This window comes from Hyperoodon ampullatus (assembly GCF_949752795.1).
Source record: "Hyperoodon ampullatus genome assembly, chromosome: 13".
Classification (NCBI taxonomy): Eukaryota; Metazoa; Chordata; class Mammalia; order Artiodactyla; family Ziphiidae; genus Hyperoodon; species Hyperoodon ampullatus.
Window position 1 is genome coordinate 32,024,812 of NC_136926.1, and position 15,856 is coordinate 32,040,667.

Consider the following 15,856-nt stretch of genomic DNA (forward strand, 5'->3'; position numbering starts at 1 on the left):
TTGTTTTTCTTAAATAGCTCTAGGGATTTGAATAAAACTAGAAAAATCAAATACTATCAAAGCCATACTAAATATCTTCATTATTATACTCAAGTCAGAATCTTTCAGGCTCTAAAAGTAGCAGTAGTGCAGGCCAGGTGAGCCAGAATACAAATGCCACCATCCCGAAGGGGGTGCCGCTGAGAGCACAGTGAACTGGGATCCCCATGCCCAGGTGACTGGGTCCAGCACTGCCACCAAATCATCCCCTGACCACTAAGGTCCTTTCCAGCTCTGATATTTTACAATCCCTGGTACAAGATCAGGCAAGTTGTGACATCAACAAGTGAGAAGAAAACTATTTTATTCATATTTCCTTATTTTCTACGATTTTTATCACATATCAAGCCTTGTGCCAGGCGCAAGGGAAGAAGAAAAAGAGGAATGAAGTCTGCACTGTCCCTGTTCTCGGGGTGTTAGAAACAGGTCCCTCCAACGAAGAACTGGGACAAGATGCTGACAGAGGTTTGTACAGAGTGAAAGAGGGTACAGAGGGGGAGTGTCAGTGTCTACAGTGGACTTGAGGACACAGGGGCGTGGAGGGGGAAGCTGGGGCGGAGTGAGAGTAGCATCGACATATACACACTACCGAATGTAAAACAGATAGCTAGTGGGAAGCAGCAGCATAGCACGGGGAGATCGGCTCGGTGCTTTGCGATGACCTAGAGGGGTGGGATAGGGAGGGTGGGAGGGAGGCTGAAGAGGGAGTGGATATGGGGACATGTGTATGCATATGGCTGATTCACTTTGGTGTACAACAGAAACTAACATGGTATTGTGAAGCAATTATACTCCAAAAAAGATCTATTGAAAAAAAAAATCTCTTGGGGCATCAGCTTCCCCGAGGACATCTGGCCTGGACCTAGTGCCCAAACGCTCCTACTGCCGGTGACGCCTGAAGACTGTCCTGTGCTGCCTACAGCCATCAAGTTTCCCCCCAAGTTAGAGATAAAGCAATGACTACAAACAAAAAGCTCATGTCTTTGGATTCCCAATGCAATCTCCATTCACTACGACCACCTGTGCCAACAAAGACCCACCCAAGTCTCAACAAGTCTCTCATCAGACTCCCAAGAGGCGTGAGGATTCTTCATCAGTAGGACCAAACACTGAGGGTAATGGCCGGGCTCTGGCTCAGATGCCTGCCAGGGTCCCAGCAGGCCTGTCCCGAGAGTGCCCGAGCTTCCTGGAGAGGAATCCCAGGAGTGGCAGGGTTTTCCTCACAGTTTCCATACTGCCCAGCTCCTGGCAGAAGGACGCTGCAGGGCATGACAACCAGGGCTGGTTGCTGACTCCCATCCCGCTGTGATGCCCAAGGTGAGGAATAAGAACCAGGTAGATTGCTCTCTGGGGGAGGGCAGGGAGAGCAGCCTGCAAACACGCAGAGCCTCGGTCTCTGCTCCCCTCCACCTCCCCACAGGTGCCTGCCAGGCAAACGTGGAACTCCTTTTTCTGCCTTCTCTAATCACGCTGCAGGTTACAAGAGCCATCATCTCTCAATTTTAGTATTTCCTTTGCTCTCCATTTTAATCATTAAGGTGAAGTCAAAATATTACAGATGTGTTGGTTGTTTTGGGGGCAGTGGTGGTAGAACTTGGCAGTGGGAGCCCCTTGCACCCTTCCCAGGCCAGTGGCTCCTGGCCGGGCCTTCTGCAGAGAAGGCCCTGAGCAAGGCCTGTGCACCTGCCCTGCAGGTCCCGGAGCATCAGACTGGAGCTCTGATCTCCTACACAAAATCCTTCGGAGGGGATTATGTTGACGAAAAAGAAAATCTGAGACATGAGGGAAGGAAAGCGAGACAGTATATTTTCATGCACAAAAGCAAGTTTGAAATGGAGTTTGAGGGAAAGTTAAATTAAATTTCACAGTATAACTGCTCAAATACATCTACTCTATTATTATTATCTTCCCCTGCAATTTTTCAGGCTTCTTTTCAAGGGTTCTGGAAGAACAAACTTAGTTTCCAAAATGAATTTTCAAAGAGATGACTGACACTGTCATCCTAAAAGCAACTTTAATAAAAATGATCTTTGTTTCCTGGCAGTAAAGGAATGCAGAGTATTATTTTTTAATACAATAAAAGTCACCTAAAATCAGGTGGGGGAAGGGTGGTGGCAGTGGTAATAAGGGATTTAGTACCTTTTGTGAACACACTCTGTAGCAATTCAGCTACAATAACTCATAAAAAAACCGAGCCAATATAGTAATATAAAACTGAAGTTTTACTGTTAAATGACATTTTAGTTTTTGTGACTATGTGTACCAATGAAAAAAGGAAAAATTTTAGGTTGGAAGTCAGGTATTTAGAGCTCCTTTCCTTAAACAATTTTAGCAATGGATAGAACCTTTTCAAAAGGTTCCAGAACTGTGACAAAAGAACCTTTAGCCCCAAAGGTTTAAGATGGTCTTGCAGTTTACAATTCTTCAATAAAGAAGAGGGAACAATTAAAAAAAAAACTACTAATAAGCATTTCAAAAGAACTGGTATTTTCTTTCTTTATTCTCCAGAGACTATTAAACATGGTAATATGAAAAAGAATGTACATATCAAGAAAAAAAGACTGATGAATTTGATTAAAACAATCCAATACACTAAAACAAAGCTGTTTAACCCAAGTCCTTCAAGTACTCAAAATTTCGCTAGTAAACATTGAGCAGATTTTGATGGAGTTAGGCTTGACCAAAAAAATAAAAAGGAAGTCTTAGTTTAAAAACAAAAATGAAGAAATAATGAAGAAAACCAAAACCAAAATCCCTGCTTCTAACTTCTAAGAATGAACTATTAGAGATAAACCCCAAAGATTGCAAGGATCATAATCTAAAAACAAAGGCATTATATATTTTCTTAACACTGGAAGAGACAATAAAGAAAGGATATTAATTTTCAGAAAAGCCCATGTCTGCAAAGGAAGGTGTAACCACATTGGTTCCAGAGATCCTGCAGGGACGATGTCTGTGGTGGGGATGGCTCCTGGGAGGGGCCTTGCAGGCCATGCACTGTGGCACAGGGAGAGCATGGCTTACTGTTAATCCCCCCAGACCTCAGTTCCTATATCTGTACACAGAGTGCTGGCATTTGACCAGGAACTCTGCTCTGGATGATTAGAAATCATTTCATAAAGGATCAAGCATGGGACTGCCACATTATAGCTACGCAATCCAAGTAACAACAATTCTTCATTTTTTTATTATCATAATTATTATTCCCGTCAGATCATAACTGAGGTTCAGAAGTATTATACTGGGACTTAGAAACTTTCCTATGACACAGGCACAAGAAAAGAGGCTACGAAGTTATCTACAAGGTACTGCCATCTTTACAGACCAGAACAGAGTCAACAATAAATAAGGAAAGCTTTCCTATACTGAGCTGATAACGTCTGTGTTAGATGCTGTCCTGACTGCTTTGCTTACTGTCATTCACCTCCTAGCTGCCCTTTGAGGTAGATATTATCACTCACAACTAATTGAGGAAGAAAATGAGACAGAAAAGTATCACTTGCCCGAGATTACAGGGCAAACAAGCACTAGGATTTAAACCCAGGGTCACCAAACTCCATGCTGGTTGGCTGCATATTTGATGCTTCTGAACACCTGTGCACCTTCGTTCCCAGGAAAGAGCCCTTGTTTGTAACTACTCCAACCAGCAGTGCTTTCTCACCTCTGTGGGGTTTGGATTGGAACAGGAGGTCTTCTAAAACTGATGATTTTACGGAATGACTGCACATATTTCTTACAACGACCATAAAGTTACTGTCAAAGTATGGGTTTCCTTTAGAATACAGATACTATTTTTTTTAATATAAATTTATTTGTTTTTATTTATTTATGGCTGCGTTGGGTCTTTGTTGCTGCATGCGGGCTTTTCTCTAGTTGTGGCGAGCGGGGGCTACTCTTCGTTACGGTGTGTGGGCTTCTCATCGTGGTGGCTTCTCTTGCTGCGGAGCGTGGGCTCTAAGCGCTCAGGCTTCAGCAGTTGTGGCGCATGGGCTTAGTTGCTCCGCGGCATGTGGGATCTTCCCGGACCAGGGATCAAACCCGTGTCCCCTGCATTAGTAGGCAGATTCTTAACCACTGCGCCACCAGGGAAGTCCCCACCGATACTACTGAAGTAATAGTCTACTTCAGTAGTAGTAGTAGTAGCCTTGGTATACTGGCATAAAAAGTTAAAAGGGCAGTAGTGATTAGAAATTTTAAGCATATTACCAAAAGCAAGGAATAAAGGGAATGAAAACTGAACATCAATCTAGTCAGTGTGTTTTGTTAAGCGAATCCTGATATTACAGTTTTACGCTTTCTTAGCCCTTCAGTTTACAAAGAACTTTCGCCTGTATTAATCCTCATGATGATGCTGTGAAACGGACAGATCATGTGTTAGACCCAATTTCAGAACTAAAGAAAGACTCAGAGTTCACAGGATGCCCAAGGTCACACAGTAGTGTAAACAACACAGCCCAGATGCAAACCCAAGGCTTCTGGTCCATGCAATTGTTCTTTTCTTTTAATTAATTACTAATTAATTTTAAGCTTTCATTACATTTTAATTTGATTTTGATGATAGTTGTTTTCAGAGAATTCTTTGTAACAATTCTCCATGGTTCCCAGTTTTTTAAAAAAAATATAATTCTAATATACCTTTCAGGTATGTAGCATTATAATTCAACATCTGTATACACTACAGAGGGGCCACCATGACAAGTCCAGGTACCATCCATCACCTCACAGTTCATGAGGTGAGAAGCAGAAGTTTCAAAGGGGTCAGTATAGGCGTGCAAGATTCTAGTGACGTTCCTGATGAAATCTGAACTTGTACCAATGGCTTATTTGAAGTAGTCCTTCTGAATTTCTCTTCTTATTAAAAAAAATAAGATTGATCCAAGGGTAAGGGTAGGGTATTTTTTTATGCTCTGCACTCTATGGAAGGGTCATGGTATTTAACTTTTATTTAGAGATGAGAATATAAATTTTAAACACTTCTTCTTCCTTATACATCCAACGAGTTAAAAGGAGGTTTGAGACCTTTGGCTTCTTATCTATAAAGTTTTCAGTGATAATTACTTCTCACAAGAAAAAGATGACGTTCAATTCAATAAACATTTATTGCACACTTAATTAGGTTTGAGGTACTGAAGGATATTCAGAAACTAAATTATGAAAATCATTTTGTGATCATTTTGCATTTCCTATTACATTTACATACATTTTACATAATAATTAGCCTAGGAAAAGGCTCACTTCCAACATTAAATTCATAAATCTAATTAATACTCCTGAGTGCTGGTCAAGCTTCATTTACTATGTGTGTGGTTTTAATTGTATTTGCTGGGATGACCACTGTCTACATGTCTTTACTTTCTCTGATCCTAGGCTGTTCTAAAGGCTGCTCCGCTCCTTGGTGGACCCACACCTGCCTTCCAGCCCCTGACTGGCCACTGCCTACTTTTCCTTTGAGTTTCAGCTGAAACAGCACATCCCGATTTCCTTGTTGGGATTTCATCCTTCTGTCATATGCTCTCAGTGTACTCTGGACTTCTCTACACAGCTTGATCACCATCCTAGCACAGTGACTTGAAAATAAAGATGCTCAATAGATATTTGGTGCACAAACGAATGAATAATAGGCAAATGTCAACCCTCAAATTTCCTATAACACTTGGCAACATTATAAAGGGCAAGAATTTTAACTAGAGACTAATAACTTCAGAGAGCTCTTACCAATTCTCACTGAGCTGGAAATACACTGACACTGGACAGGCAAACACTATTAGGGAAACGTAGAGAAATGAAAAAAATAGGACACAGAGAACAGCTCAAAATGGATACGACGATATGGAGAAAACAAACATTGCTACCCAATCGTTCTACTATCTCACAGATTGAAGAATTGACTGTAAATTGAATTAAGGAGCTGAAAACCAAATATAGGTAACCATCACAAGCATAATGTAATAATAGACCTAATAAAATAATTTTTGATGAAATAGAAGGCACATCAGCATTTTCCTGTGCTTTGCTGTTCTCATCATAAACAATTACACTGTACATACTTAGAAGCGCTGGTTGCAAAAATGTTCTGCTGAAGAGAATGACATAAAACAGTGTTCATTATATGGCCATGTCCGCCCCCCTCCATAGGATCACGAGGTTCTGACACCTGAAGAGAGTGGTCAGGTCCTCTCCGAGTGGCTCCTTGGCTCCCAAAGCCCACAGCTCTCAGCAGCTCCCTGGATGGGCTTTCACTGTCTGCCCCAAGAGTAACTATCAGCCTCTTTGAACTTGTCATCTTTTCTCACGTATTTATGTGATTGTAACACTTAAAAAAATTAAAGTGAAGCACCCATAGTCGGATCAGTTAGTCTTTGTCAAAATGTCCAAGATCCCATCCCCCAAAGGCTAACAGTCTCAGCTCGGAACACCTCTAGAAATTCATCCCTTAAACTCTGTGGAATCAATAATCGTGATTAGGAAGACCCAGCAGCTGCTGAGAGCAAATGGCAGAGCAGCAGTGAGATTTGTCACTCAGGCGATAAGTTGTTCAATTCAAGGCATCGGCAACCTTCTGGGGCTCTGGGTTTACAACTGAGACAGCTTTTAAGTGATTCCACTGTTTCATTTATGGATGGTCCAGATAGACGGTGTGGGGGGAAGAAGCAGGAAGTAACTTTCTCTATTGTCAGTGGCCAGTGAGTTCAACCTGCATGTCTGCCTCCCCATCCTGACAGGTGGCTTCTGGGCTCCCGGTCAGCGGGTGGGGGGACTGTGCCCAGCACTACTGACCTCACCTCCAGGGAGGCGGTCACGTATGATAACATACGGCCTCCACTATAAATGACACTCAAGGGCCTTTGTGTAGCCTGTAGTCCAACCTCAGACATTGATCTTTGCAGAGACAACCATGGGTTCCTTTGGGTATAGGAATGAGAAAAACGAGAAACGGTGTGATCAAAACCTTGAGTCTTCCCTGTCCCTCAGCCAAGAGTCAGCCACACTCATCCACTAAGCGTCCTGGAGCATTCACTCCTTTTGCGCTCTTTCAGTAAGCCAAGACACCATCTCATCCATTCACTGACATTGCAAACACACCCTAATGTGTTTCATAATCGTCCCAAAAGTGCCTAGCACAGGCTCAGGGCAAAGGGGTTAGGGTGATACAGTAAAAGGAAGGTAGAGAGAAGCAAAAAGAGAAAGGTCCAAAAGGTTCTTCTGAGCAAGAAGGACTAACAATGCCACTTCTTTACTGCTTATGAAAACTGGGATTTAAAAATATTCACACGATTAGTAATTTCCAGTAAATTACCAGAGAGTCATGGCTGAGCTAGTTTTTCAATTTTGAGTGTCCTAGTATGCACTTTAACAATACTTTAAACAGGTAACATCACCAATCACTTTGATTAGGCGATACATTCTCTTTTTTTCTTCCAAAAGAATTAAATGTTTCTGGTTCCCCTAAGTCCCGTTTCTAATGAAAATTAGCATTTGACATGTACAAGAGGCCTTCCCTAAGGGTTAGCGATACCTTAGCTGGGCAGATGAAAAGGAACACCTGCACACCTGTCCTAGGCCCCGTCCCACTAACCCACCCTCCACGGCTGCAGCTGATCTTCCCTACATTTTTTCCTTACCTAAGTCCCTGGAATGGCTGCTCACTGCCCATTGGATACATCTCCACCCCCTCGTATGGAGCATAAGGTCGTCCAATCAATCAATCTACCCCTGATCTCCCTTCTGCTTCTCCCATCCCGCCATCCCACCCCTCTCTAATTATATCACACTTCTCATCACCAGAGCAGGCCAACTTGGTCCTCCCCGCCCTCCTGGGATGCATCTGTCTTGCTCAGTATTTAGTCCCTGCCACATATGTAACCTCCTGTCTCCATGTGACATACATCCCGTGGGCAACATCCATCCGTCAAGACTCAGCTCCTCTCTGGAATCTTACCCAACACCCCCCACCCCAGGTACAGCCCCGCCCTCAGGCTCCTCAGCACCCCAGACAGGGGACCAGAGCACACGCTGGGCTCATGTGTCTAGACTGCAACCCCCTGGAGAACAGAGCCCACGACAGGTCCCTCTGGATCCCCAGGGAGTCACACAGTGCTCGGAACCTAGTGTCTACTGCGTCAATGTAACCTCAACAGCAGCTCTGTGAGCTAACGTGGCGTCACCCCTTGTTTTGGAAAGATCAGTGGCCTGAGGCTCAGAGATGTTAAGAGATTTGTAACCATCACATAGATAGTCGTTGAGAGAGCTGGGATTTGAAACTGGGTTTATTTACTCCAAACAGTATGTTCTTTCCCTGTATCATGGGAGTCATTTTAGAAAGTTAGGGCCGCTATTCATGTGACGCATAATCAGAGTAATTATTTGAATATTAGAAGAGTTTCCTGCCTATGTCAAAGGATGGAAGACTGATTCTGCCCATCCAAAAGACCATGCGTGACACCTGATACTGCTTCATCTTTTAGGCCGTAATGATCTTGCTTATTCATTATTGATAGATTCAGTAGTTTCCAATTAATTTAGAGTAAAGTACTGGGTAGATCTAACATTATACATTGATTTATAATAGGTTAATTTAAAATGAAGCTACTTTTTTTTTTTTTTTTTTTTTTTGGCTGCGTTGGGTCTTCGTTGCTGCACACAGGCTTTCTGGCTTTCTCTAGTTGCGGTGGGCAGGGGTTACTCTTCGTTGCGGTGCACGTGCTTCTCATTGTGGTGGCTTCTCCTGTTGTGGAACACGGGCTCTAGGCGCGCAGGCTTCAGTAGTTGCGGAGCGCTGGCTCAGTAGTTGTGGCTCGCTGGCACTAGAGTGCAGGCTCAGTAGTTCTGGCACACGGGCTTAGCTGCTCCACGGCATGCGGTATCTTCCTGGGCCAGAGCTCAAACCCGTGTCACCTGCACTGGTAGGCGGATTCTTAACCACCGCGCCACCAGGGAAGTCCCTGAAGCTACTTTTAAATTACAGAATCTTTGGATCTTAAGGTAAACTTTGCATTGTAAGGCTTTACACTATAGTGTTTTCTTTCATCCAGCAAGAAAGTAATATAGATAAATTTTTTAATGGATAAATAATAAAATATTTGCAAATCGCTATTTAACTGGCTCCTCTGAGCCAAGATCAAACTAATAGATAAAACTATTCTGACTAAAGGGCAATTTTTATAGAGACACAGATGTAGAGAACAAACATATGGACACCAAGGGGGGAAAGTGGGGGTGGGGTGGTGGTGGGATGAACTGGGAGACTGGGATTGACATGTATACACTAATATGTAGATAACTAATAAAGAACCTGCGGTACAGAAAAATAAAATAAAATAAAACTCAAAAAAAAAGGACAATTTTTGGGGCTTCCCTGGTGGCACAGCGGTTGAGAGTCCGCCTGCTGATGCAGGGGATGTGGGTTCGTGCCCCGGTCCGGGAAGATCCCACATGCCGCGGAGTGGCTGGGCCCGTGAGCCATGGTCGCTGAGCCTGTGCTCCGCAACGGGAGAGGCCACAACAGTGAGAAGCCCGCATACCACAAAAAAAAAAAAAAAAAAAAGGACAATTTTTAGAATCTGGAGAATAAATTCTAATATAATCATAATGATCGAATGACCATAAAATGGTACTTGAATAACAGATACCTTTCTTTTAAGAAAGTGAAAGGAGGAGCAGATTCTTCGAGGGCGGAGACAACAACAGACCCCATTGAGTCAAGCAAGTTACTTGTCTCATGGACTCTTCGTTGGTATGGCACGTTGCAAACTTTACTTTTAGAGTGGTTCTAAACAGAAGAGCGGTTTCCTTTTGTTTTATGCTTAAGTTTAGAGCTGATAAAGACCATAATTAGCTAATGACTCAGGCGTCAACATGGAAACACCTAACCTTTTTAAAGAGCTGTTGTACAGAACTGGGGTTGGGGGAGAGTTCATTACCTAGTTTATAGTATCAGTTCCTCAAAACTTGCAAATGCATAAAGAAACAGGTAACCAGAGGCAATCAAAATTTAAAACGCAGTAGAGACATTAGAATTTATAGGAATTCTATTTAGGATTTTATTGATAGACACACTTATTAAATTCTTAATTTATTTTTCATGTCAAATGAGATTTTTCGTGATAGCAGGTTTGAAGAGAATGAGACAAACAAAGGAAAAGGTAGAGGCCCAGGGCTGGTCGTGTGAAAAGAAACAATGAGAACCACCTACTGCTACAGTCTGAAGGGTGCCAGAGCAAGAAGAAACACTTATGTAGCATTTAGTGTGTGTGAAGTACGGTTTGAAGTACAGCACCTCATTTAATCCTCACAAGAACCCTATAATGTTGAAATGCTCAAAGGCTCCTTGCATGAAGCAGAAGAGAAAGGGGTGTCCAAGAAGGTGGTGACAATGCAGTGATAATGTCTTTCCTGGGACTTAGAAATGGGAGACAATCACATAGATTGCTGCTGCTTTAAAAAAAATGTAAAAAGAATCTGGTCCATACTTCCTAACATCAAACTTCTAAACCGTAGTCAATCATATGCCAACAATTGTAATTCCTAAAATAGGAAACTTCTTAGAACAAAATGCATGATTATCTCCTACCTTTCATTAGTAATAATGATCTCTTTCCTTTCTTTTACTGACAAAGGTTAGTTTCACTGTCCCATCCGAGGTGGCAAGTGTCACAGACTCCCTGGTGCTCTCACGCTGAGCCCCTTTAACAAAAACTGCTGTGTGATACCCAGCTTGGGGACATGAGTGCAGGCCCACAAAGAGAATAAAGCTCGTTTCCCATACAGCTCCAGGATCAAATGGAACATGTGTGAGAAATATAACACATTTTCTTAAAATAAATACAATTGCTTTACTGCCTATTTATCCTCAATGGAATGAAAACTTGTCCTTCACCTTCTTCTAAGACTAAGAGTGGATTTTTCAAAAGACAAAGAGCTCTATAATGAGAAAAATAGCACCCTTTAATGCATTTTTCATTTTCTGTCTAATTTGTTACAAAAGAATATTTGATGAGTAATTTGAATAGATCAAGAAATACTAAGTTAACAATGACGCTTTAATATCAGAACGCTTCCTACTTTACCACGTAAAACAAAGCAGCATAAGGAAAAAATGTTAGGAGTAAGTGAAAATAGCACACATTTGTAGTCTACCATGAGAGCAAATTCAAGGCAAAATCAGTTTAATAAAAATCTGGACATAGTATATAAAAATAAACAAATTCTTGACTTATGAAACTGCAGGTGTTACATGATACGAGTCTTTTGTTTTTAAATCAGAGGTGTTTTGGATGAATAAAGCATTTATGCTTGCTTTTTAGTAACGAGAAATATTTATCTCATTTGAAACCTTACTTACCTAGGACACAGTGTTGAAAAAAGTCAGGCAAACTATGTCTTCCATTCCTTATGCCTCCTCTCTTCCCCGTTCATAAGGTAGTGAAATTCCTATTTGCTTTAAGATTTTGGCCCCAATTCTCAGCAACAGAAACTATTCAAAAATTGCTTTTTAAACATAACTGTTGAGGAAGCATTCAACTTAGAGGATAGCCACAGTATAAGTCACCAATGACTGCCAATGCACAGCATTAAAATAATCGGGGCTAAAGACATGGAAACAACCTAAATGTCCATCGACAGATGAATGGATAAAGAGGATGTGGTGTGTGTGTATATATATAATATATATGAATATTACTCAGCCATAAAAAAGAATGAAATAATGCCATTTGCAGCAATATGGACAGTCCTAGAGATTATCATACTAAGCGAAGTAAATCAGAATGAGAAAGACAAATACCATATGATATCACTTATATGTGGAATCTAAAATACAACACAAATGAACAGATCTATGAAACAGAAACAGACTCACAGACGGAGAGAATAGACTTGTGGTTGCCAAGGGGGAGGGAAGGACTGGGAGGCTGGGATTAGCAGATGCGAACTCTTATATACAGGATAAATAAATAAGGTCCTACTGTATAGCACAGGGAACTATATCCAATATCCTGAGATAAACCATAATGGAAAAGAATATGAAAAATTATATACATGTATAACTGAGTCACTTTGCTGTACAGCAGAAATTAAACACAATATTGGAAATCAACCATACTTCAATAAAATTAAAAAGAAATAATCTGGACTACTTTACTATTAGAAGAACAAAGTGGCTGCCATGAATTAAAATCACATTCACATGGTTCAGCCTCGGTGTTAATGTTTTGGTTGTTGCTGTGATTAGTGCCCTCCTTCCATTCCCTCCCTGTAGGCACACAACTGTAATAGATGTTTTCCCCACTCAACAGTTTCTCCTGAATGAATGAATCAAAGAATGATTTGGTAATCTTTGAACATTCCACTGAAATGAATATCAAAATATTTAATTAGTTAACATATTCAAGCACTGAGTTTTAATTAAGAAGACACCGAGCTCCAAAACATTTATGAACAAATTAAAGCAACAATGCCTAAGGAACAAAAATGAGAGTCATTTGAATTACAAAAACGTGATTGAGGCTCAAGCTACAGCCCATTAGAAGGTATGAAACATCATTAACGAGGGTTACTGCACACAGCAGATTATATATAAAGACATACATCACAAGAGTAAAATCACAGACAGAATTTTTGTTAGTGCAAGAAAAGCACCACAGTTAGTGTAAAACTCATTCTTTATTTAGAGTTGCTCTTTTTTTTTTTATTTTAGAGTTGCTCTTTTACTGCCAAATTATTAGGGTTTTCTCTGTTGGACTCTGTCTGCGTGTAATAAACAGTGGAGAGAAGAAGAGAGGGAAATGAGGTGATTCTAAATGAGTAAAAGAAAATTAAGCTTTTCCCTGTCTTATTAAAGAAAAAAAAATCGAATCCATGAACAGACATTAAAATTCTGTCCTAGGTGCTAGTTTACTGGCTGGAATGATGGAATTTGTGTTCCTCCCGCCATCTCAGGATTTAACTAATTTTATGTGACAGAGCTGATGCGCTGATCGATAAAAAGACAACAATCATTTACATTGAGAGTTTAGTGCAATTTCAAGAATCCGCATTAACCAAGCTCAGTGTTTGTAGTGGAATCAGTATACAAGCACCTCACTTAGTAAAGTGCCTCAGTGAAGTATGACTAAATTTTCAACACCAATGAATATGGATTAAAGAAAAATCAAATCAATCAAAAGAATGGGTTTTTTGCAATCACACAATGACAGTATTTTTGAACACATAATTCTGTGCAAAATCCAGGAAAGCCAACAGATGTTCACTTCTATTTCTTCTTCTAGTATTTATCTTACCATTTGGGAAAAGCTTTCTTGTATTGCAGTTGATTACATGTGCATTTTGCAAATTTCCAGATGTGTTCAAATGTTTCAATCTACATTATGGCTTTATATTTTAGGTCCCTATAAGTCCCTAATCAGAGTTCTTATTTCTCTAAACATTAAATGAAATTGAAAATTTTCATATACCCCATTTAGATTGAGAGTATTATGGACATTTTTTTCCCAAACTAGTCTTTCTAGATATATTGGTCTTCCATCTACTCAATAGATAATCAGTCACATTATGCTGTACTATAATAATGAATCCTTTGAAGAGAATATTCACTTTTCTCAAAAAAAAATCTTTTTGACAGGTGAGTTTGAGATAATTTCCTCTCTCAAATTTGTGCCAATAAAATTTACCCATTTAAGACAAGCATCCTTCCAGTAAAGGTGGCATCTGTAGTGGATTTCCCTGTAATGCTTATTGAACTGTTTGCCACAAGAATTGATATTGATTCTAGCATTGTAGATTTCCACGATGGATATAGATAGTAAATGTGTTCATTTCAAGCTGCTAACATTGTAGAAGAAGGCATCATAGAGGCAGAATGCAAAATGACCCCAGCCAACTCCAGGAATGCTTAGCCAGTAACAAGATGATGTTTCATAAAAGCAAAGCAGTGCTGAACTTGGAAAATCAGGCAGTATGACAGGTGTGAAAGAGCATGTGACATGATAAACTGAAATCTTCACAGAGTTAGAGCCAGGCCTGATGAAATGATGTGAGTCCTGCGTTCTAGACACCCTGACCAGCATCTGAATTTGTATTTTTATAGACATAAGAATACAAAGCCTGAGGATGTCTACAACTAACTAAGTAGTAAGGCTTCAAAGTCTCCAAAAACAACTAGAAAGGTGTAAAGGAAAAGAACAAAACCGTGCCTTAGCAAGGCAGATGATGGAAAATATGAGTAGTCACTTGGGACACAACTGACACTTTAAAAAGATAAGAAAAGGGTTTCTGGAGACAGGACTAACATGGATTGCCCAACGAAGTGTTATTTGAAAACTAAGACTTGGAAAGATCTATACAAAGATGAGGATGGCAATCCAACTGAAAGGGTTAGAAGGGAAGAAGCAACAAGAATAGAAAATGTGTGAAAGGAGTTTTTATGAGAATAAAGTAGAGTGTTGGAGAAATGGTTAGGGTTTCAGCTTCCTTCAGTTTGGAGGCTCTGAAAGTGAATGACTTCTACCCTCTCATTTCATCGAGATGCCTCTGCGGTAGAACCTGGACTCCTGTCCTAACGGCCTGTTTTGCTGAGTCTGGGCAACTCAAATTGGTCAGAAACAAACGATGTTCTCAAGGCCACGGTCAGAGCGTCAATCTTCATTTAATAATAATTCAGCTTTCTGGAGTGAAAAAGTCTGACCCGCGGCCATAGGTATGCTTGGGTCTTGGACAGCCATCCAATGAGGGTGAGCCTGGGGTCATCCAGTTCGTGCAACCCCTCAGTGCCAAACAAATCAACCCAAAGGGCCTGGGCAGTGTCAGTGGCATCGCTTTTCTTGCAGAAATAATATCTTACATCTGGAACAGAGCTTTTACATATTTCAGGGTGTTCTCACTTACTGCACCTATGAGTGGCGATCCGAAATCCCTTATATGGGCTACTACTTTGAGTAAGTCAGCAAACTAAAACTTGTTTCATATCATTTTGCAGGGTTTTCAAATAAAAGTTTCTGTGATTCTACCCTAATGTGAATTCTCTATCAACTAATGCTTGTCTGTTTTTCATCTTGAGTCTGTGAACTGAAACTTACATATCTTATCAGGTAGAAAGAAGTCCAATGGATCCGCCTTGGATACTGTAGTGAAAACGTGATCAAAGAGAGGCCAGGTTTCAAAAGGTTAATGAAATAAAATTCTACAAAAGGCACAGGGAAAGGAACCCCATCCCCAGCCCTGTAGCCTTAATTGTGAATGTAAATGTTTCCTTGGAGAACACTATTCAAAGGAATAGGTTATTTTCAAGGGAATCTACTCTGTTAGTACAAAATATCTGAATCCCTCTGAAACAAGTAGAAATTTCATTTATATAGATTAATGAGCTTATGACAAGTTCATACTCAAGAGTTATTCAGGCATTCCTTTGCTCCTCCTACGAAGAATAAATATTTTATTCATTCACGGTAAAAGTTATACTTTGTAATTTCTTAGCTATATAAATCATCACACGATGAGAAATGAGGCCTACATCATGGTAATAAACTTAAATCTGTTCAAATAAAGACTTCACAATCATCTTTCCAATCACCTGTTTCTTTAAAAAAAATAGTTATACACCACATATTCAATTGAGAGATTAGCAAATTTACTGAAGGTTAAGGACTTAAAACTCCATGTAAACAAAACAAACAAAAGCACTCCACGAAAGTCCATTTAAGGAATAGAGCTCACCTGACCTTGGGTAACTAAATTACAGGAGCAATTACCTTTTAGGAGCAAAGCCACCTCCGAAAGGACTGGGGTTTTTGTTCCTTATCTTCAAAGAACAACCCACTTGCAT

The 15,856-nt window shown here is 40.5% G+C and overlaps 1 protein-coding gene across 5 annotated transcripts in view; it reads right to left on the minus strand.

The window, feature by feature from the left end:
• Positions 1-15,856, minus strand: part of PTPRM (protein tyrosine phosphatase receptor type M) — a gene marked incomplete at its 5' end in the record, with an annotated part of 766,253 nt that overhangs the window by 278,516 nt on the left and 471,881 nt on the right. The gene's annotated exons all lie outside the window — the stretch shown is intronic.